We start from the raw sequence: 7,500 nt of genomic DNA on the forward strand, positions 1-7,500 counted from the left end.
AAATATCGCCTACAGACAGTGACCTTGATCATTCTTTTAAGGATATAAAATTATATTTATTTCCTATTTTCTTATATTATCACTGCAAAAAAATAAGAGTTACCAAATACCTTGAAAATCATTAAAAAAATTGTATCAAATATTAACTATAAAAAGCACCCATAATTTCAGTTTTACTGATATAAAATCAGGTCTTTTCTTATTTGTTAGATTTTGAACTGCAAAAAGAAAGACATTTAGTCAAGTTATGTTGAATATATATATATATATATATATATATACACACTATACACACACACACACACACACACATATATATATATATATATGTATACATACATATATATGTATATATATATATATATATATACATATATATATATATATATATATATAAATATATATATATATATATATATATCATTGTATGTACTAATTTTTTTATTTCTGTTAATATTTCAGTAAGTATTAATAAAAGATGATACCAATAAGTATATACATAACATTATACGTAGTTATGGTCAAGTTTATATTTATTTTACGGACAGTTAAGAGCTGATTCATGAATGAAACGCCTTAATGAAAGGACTCTGTCTCTAATAATCCAAATGTTAATCAATATTATGTATTTACAATTGTATATAAAAATTAATCATTAAATGAAAAACTAACTCCATCTAAAAAATCAGCATGCAAGAATCCCTATGGCTTTGCAAGTTGAACAGCTAGTTAAGAAGAAAATTGAGAGAGAAAGAAACTAAAATCCAGATGTGTGTACTCTTATCCACTCAGGCAGATAGCGTTAAAGAGGAGGGCAATTTAACTATTTTAAGTGAGTCAAGAATTGTGATACAAGATCTAGAAATTTTTCGATCCTAGTAACCCTTTAGCTTCAAAGATTTTATAGTGGCTCTGAGAGATTTATAATAAGTTTGGCTGGGAATGGTATACCTTCTATAAATTTTTTTTTTACAAAGCATTAAGAATTAAATTTAGAATATCAGACATGAGTATTGGGATAGTTTATACGGAAATGAAATGAGAGAAATTACGAATTGAATATCACCTTGGAGGTATAATATGATGGCCAGAAAGTGGAAGACAACTTTGTCGTCTTCGTATTGGTCATTCTCGGTTGACGCACGAGTTTCTGATGACTTGGTAACATCAGCCATATTACGATAACTTTGGTACCCCTGACAAAATGCCCCACTTTCACTACCATAGGAAATAGATATCTGTTTGAGGTTCGAGGTGAGGATGGCATGTTTATCTCTGCCAAGATTCTTGGCAAGTAATAATAATAATAATAATAATAATAATAATAATAATAATAATAATAAAAATAATAATATTATTATTATATAGGTTATGGCATTACCTTATCCTTGAAAACAATGGTTATATGGTTAAAAGCATTAACAAAAATAAGTAAAAAAAGCAAATTAAAATTAAAAGCCTACTAGGACGTCTCTCTCTCTCTCTCTCTCTCTCTCTCTCTCTCTCTCTCTCTCTCTCTCTTTATATATATATATATATATATATATATGTATATATAGATATATGTATACATATACAATATGTATATATATGAATATATATATATATATATATATATATACTGTATATATATGTATATATATAAATATGTATATATATATGTATATATATATATATATATATACAGTATATATATTTATATATATATACATATATGTATGCATATATCTATATATATATCATTATATAAATATATATTTATATATATACATATATATATATATATATATATATATAAATGCATATATATATATATATATATATATGTATGTATATATATATATATATATATATATTTATATATATATATTTACGAAGCCTATTTAGCATATGAGTAAATATTTTATCTATGTATTTGATTTTTGTATTTAAGAGATTTATAGGTGAGTTCCACTCTCATAGGTTTAAATATATTAAATATACATAAGACTTTTGTCAGTTATTTAATAATAATCTCATTTGATTCATTATATAAAAATTTTGTTTATTTTCAAGAATTAACTTTTTATTTCACCTTTTTTTGTTACAGAGTCTTATGTAAAATCATTCAAGTGTAATATATGACACACATGAAGTATGAGCACGCGGGATTGATTCATTTTTATGTTCCCATATGGTCAAAAAGTGCATGAAAATTCTTGAATTAGATTTACTCAAATTTTTTTTATTGTCTCAAGAGGTAGGTGGGTGGAGTTAGGTGACGGAGGGTTGCCTCGCAAGCAAGGATAGTACCCTTCCTTCATTTCACTATGTTGGCAAGATCACGCCGCTAGACCAAGACCCCCACGCTTTCAGTGGGCCAAACTGGAAAGTTTTGGAATTATTAGGTCAGTATACATAGCCCTCACAAATGCATAAGCAGAAGAAGATATCCAGTGTTGTATACCTTTGAAAGAGCCAAAGTTCTCCTGTCCTTTCAACTCCGACGTGTCTGTCCTCTCAAATTTAGATAAGCGATTTTCTTGTAACGCATATCGTGTATAGTTTTGTTATAGTGATGGTGAAATTATTGGATGCTAATTCAAGTGTGGTGATTTAATGTAAATAATTTTAACTTAATTTTTTTTTAATCTGGCCGTGTGATATTTATGTTAAGCAGTGAAGTGCATTAAAAAATTTTGTTTAACTGTTCTGTAACCATATGTGAACCATGAGACATAGGTGTAACAATTATGCATATATAAATTTCTTTCTGGTTTATTCATTAGTATTAAAGTGTTTACTCCTTTCATTAATTGTCAAAAATAAATAATTTTTTTTTTTACAAATTAATCTCCCGTGAAACAAGACCTTTTTTTTCAAACTGTATTTCTTTTTCATCAGTCTAAGGTCTTGTTCAGATTTAATATTTAAAGGGATTTATTTTAAGAGTTAATTTTTGAGAATTATTGTTAACTTTTTAAAGAATATATTTATTTTGTAAGGCCTCTATTACTTCAATCACCAACATTTTTTTTATTAAGAACCGAAGTAAGAGGTTTGTTTTTCAATAGTTCACATAGCAAATCACCCAGTTTTGTTTAAAGTGGAACGTAAGACACCTTTGGATAATCAGGTTCATATATTTTGCCGTCTGGGAGTTGTGTAATATTCTCAGATATCAGTTATTATTTGTCAAATGTAACAGATTTATGTAAAATAAAGCAGGTGAGTTTCTAAGCTCGGAAATTTATGCAATTCTGCAACTGTAATATACATATTTTGGTGCCCCGACTCTTGGGATTGAGCGAGTGTGTTTCAAATATTGGTGATAAAAGGGCCAGGAATGGATTAAAAGTTTGGCCAGTTTAGTTTAATTAGGATTCTGTGTATTGTTAGCATAATGTTTTTGGAGATATATAATTTTTTAAAGTACAAGATGGCACAACAAAATATACATGAGTTAATGGAAAACCCAATTGGTCAGGAATTGTCAGAAGCTAATGTAACTAAAACTCAATGGTTCTTTATCTTAATGTCATGTGTTAATCATGCCACGAGTGAAATAATTTAAGCCTAAATCAGGTGTCTAGCCATAAAAGAATTGTGAAACTCGGGAAAATTGTAAAAAGAAGTTATTGTAACAGCTCACAAACTTTTGGAGAAGGCTGAAGCAGAATTTGTAGCGAAGAAAGCATCAGTTGAAATAGGAACTGAAGGAATGAAAGCAGAAGGGAATGTAGAGGCTGAAATATGATGAATTGCAGTAGAAGAGAATTTGATCAAGTTTAAGATGATGGAAGCACGGAAAGAAAGAGAGAGACAAGAGGCAAGAGAAATTGCCAGACATGCGAGGGAAATGGAAGTAAGAAAAATTGCAAGACGGGAAGAGAGAGAGAGAGAGAGAGAGAGAGAGAGAGAGAGAGAGAGAGAGAGAGAGAGAGAGAGAGAGGAGGCTAGACGGAAAGAAAGGGAGAGATAAAGGCAATAGAAATTGCCAGACATGCGAGGGAATTGTACCTGTTGAATGCTTTTACAAGGTCAACAATGCAGACAGAAATTACCCCAGCTTTGCACGGTCCTGTGTTTAATGTGACGAACGCCCAGAAGTTAATTTCAGAATTCACAGAAGCTGAATTCTTCGATCACTTTGAAACAATCGCGTTGACATTGGAATTTCCAGAGGATAAATAGCCTGTGTCATTGCTGAGTTTCCTCATTGGAAAAGGACGCAGTGTGTATCTTGCCTTGTCTCAGGACCAGAGGAAGGAGTATCAAGATGTTAAAAGGATCGTGATGCAAGTGTATCAGATGACCCCCCAAATATTATAATGAAGGATTTCGAAGTTTGTGAAAGGACAAATGAATTACTTTCCTGGATTATGCTTTAAGTTACGACTATGTTTTAAGAGATAGATAGAGGCTGCCAGAGTATTGGAGATGGCTTATTTAGAGGAATTGATAGTGCTGGAACAATATTTACGAGGAATACCTGAACATATTCAAACGTATCTGAGAGAGAGAGAGAGAGAGAGAGAGAGAGAGAGAGAGAGAGAGGAGAGAGAGAGAGAGAGAGAGAGAGATGAAAAAACCCGATAGATCTGCTTTGCTGAGTGAAGATTATAGTATTATATCATTTACCCCTGCTCAGGTATGAAGTTTCAACCATCGTTCCGACCAAGTGTCAAGTATTCACCGAACCATGGAAACCAGTTCGCTAATAATTATGTGAACTGGGTCAACAATCACAGTGGAAGTACCACTGGTACTGTTCCAAAGCAGAAGGCGATATTGCCACAACAGCAATCATTAAATCCTCCTCCTTCAGGTATCGTGAAAGACTTGCAGAAGATAAATATCGTGTGTTAAAAGTGTGGCAGGAAAGGCCATATTAGAAAGGAATGTTGGTCGAACCAACCAAAAGCAGTTGCCTAAGTGGTTAGGTATATTTCAATTTCACAGAATGCAAAGACAAAAAAGAAATAAACGGGAAAAGACGACGAGAAACATATATCAGCTAACGTTTACATGACAAACAGGACAACCCCAAACAGCGTGGATGCCTTTAAACTGTATATTTATGAATGTATGTTAGCCGCTCTGGATGGGAGTGAGCAGATCTCGATCAAGATATTGTATGACAGAGGTTGTAACCATTCTGTAGTGACACGAGGTGTACACCCATTGGTGAACACTGTCTCCCAGGAGATTCGCTCATTTTGAAGGGAATAGGAGGTGATGAAGGTATTTCTATTTGCTGTGGGAAACGGTCATGTGAGTTGGTGACAGGTCATTCTGATTTTGAGGTAAAGGATTTATTGGCTGCAGAAGGAATAGAAGTCCTGTTGGGTAATAAGGTTGGTGGAACGCCGTTTCTGCTTTGTCCCATTGTAAGGGAGAAACCATTGAAGTATAGTCCTATGACTTAACTCGAGAAGGACTTTCCGTATAAGTCACCTAGTTTGTGACGACTAGGAGTATGAAGAAGGAAGTGCTGCAGAAGAGGACAGAGAAACCAAAGGAGTGAAAAACTTGGAGGATTTATTTTCAGAAGAAGAGGATTCCTTTGAAGGTACGCAAGAGGAGAGCTCCCTAGGGAGCCCGAGAGAAGGGGAACAACTGACAAGAAGACAGAAAGACAAAGAAGTAATGGACCTGGATGAAATAAAAAAACTCAGCATTAGAAATACAACAATTGAGTCGGAAAAAGCTGATAGGATTGCAATGGAAGGATATAACGTTAATAGAGTTATTTTACCGTGTGGTGAACGAGACCGAGGTGCAGCAGTCTCCCCCCTGTTATTATCTTAAGGAAGGGTGGCTTATGAGGAAGTGTAGACCCACAGATATCCCTGAGAATGCTGAATGGGGGCTATGTCATTACATATTGATTCCCTCACTGTTGACAAGACAGGTGTTCGCCGCCGTTCATGAGACGGGACACGTGAAAATAAGGAAGATGCCGGAGAATATTATGAAAAACCTTTTCTGACTTGTCATGCATAAGGATGTTAGCCAGTTTTTCTGTGCATGTCACTTTTGTCAGAAGGCTGGAAAGCCTAACCAGTACATCAAGAAGGCTCCCTTACACCCGATTGAAGTACGAGGAGGAAACGGATGGAAAATGTGTCAAGAATTTGAGGGAAAGGATCTGCGAGATAAGGAAATTTTCCCTAGAAAACATAAAAATGAGCCAAGGAAAAACGAAGAAAAGGTTTGGTATGAAAAGAAAGAACTGACAGCTTGCGGTAGGACAACAGGGGTTCGTTAACTTACTGACAAGAAGAATCCCTCTCACCAATCATTTTAAAGATCCATTCCAGATTATGGAGAATATCAGTGACCTTACCTACGTTATGGAAATACCAGAAAGAAGGAAAAGTCAAAGGAATGCCATATTAACTTTGAAACTGATACTGCAAGCACCAGCTTTCAACAACAAATTTCTCATCCAAAGCGATGCATCGGATAATGGGATTGGAGCTGTACTATTACAGGAAGACAAGGAAGGAATTTTCCACCCTATTTGTTTCATATCATTTAAGCTGAATAAGCCCCAACAAGCATACTCAACAGTTGATAAGCAACTGCTAGCACTAATCACAATGATAGGGAATTTTGAAATTCAAGTAAATCAACCAGAGAATGAAGAAATTACAGTTTATTCATATCACAATCTTTTAATGAAACGTTAACTAGGTTGTATGTTTACAACCATATTGTATTAATGTAAAGCATATATCAGGTAAGGATAACATTGTTGCAGATTATTTATTCCACGCCAAATTGATGGATTCAGGCCTGGAATAAATATTCTTTTGTGGAGACCTATCTTACGAAGCTGGTCTAGCATAAAAGTAAACATCATATACATAATTTTTGTATATAAGAAATCTATAACCAGCTAGTAAGGTGAGTTCCACTCTCGTAGGTTTAACCCTGGACAGGTAAACGTCAATCGATAACGTAACAGGTAAACGTGTAGCGTATACGCTACCGCTTGTTTCAACTTCACTTGGTACTTCCGGATATGCATTTTTTTATAAGTTTTTTGGTACATATAATTCTTGCTATCTACGACTAGGATATATTCAATAAAAAACATAGAAGTAACTTAATGATTTTTTTTCTAACTGAGACCTGAAAACTTTTGTTGATTTTGAGAGACTACCACTTGCAGGGCCCTGGGAGCTTTTGTCCTAGCTACTTGATAAAAACACCCTAATAGTAGTTTCTAGGAGTCCCTGAAGCATATTCATTTGAAAAATCAACCTCCTAAGCTGAAAACAGAAAAATCTGGAAAGAAAAGAAAAAGGGGGAAATTTTTTAGTAACGAAAAAATAGTTACATGTGACAAAATTACTATTTTCTGATATAAATTATAAATTGAGACTGCTGAAAATTGTATACATAGAATTTGAATAATAGATAAATAAGATGATATATGAAAATCCTAAAATAAAAAAGTTAACTATTTAAAAAAAAAAAAAAATAACTAGCGCCGATGATAAATTTTCCTCT

Source organism: Palaemon carinicauda, chromosome 10 (assembly GCF_036898095.1).
Source record: "Palaemon carinicauda isolate YSFRI2023 chromosome 10, ASM3689809v2, whole genome shotgun sequence".
In the NCBI taxonomy this organism is placed as follows: domain Eukaryota; kingdom Metazoa; phylum Arthropoda; class Malacostraca; order Decapoda; family Palaemonidae; genus Palaemon; species Palaemon carinicauda.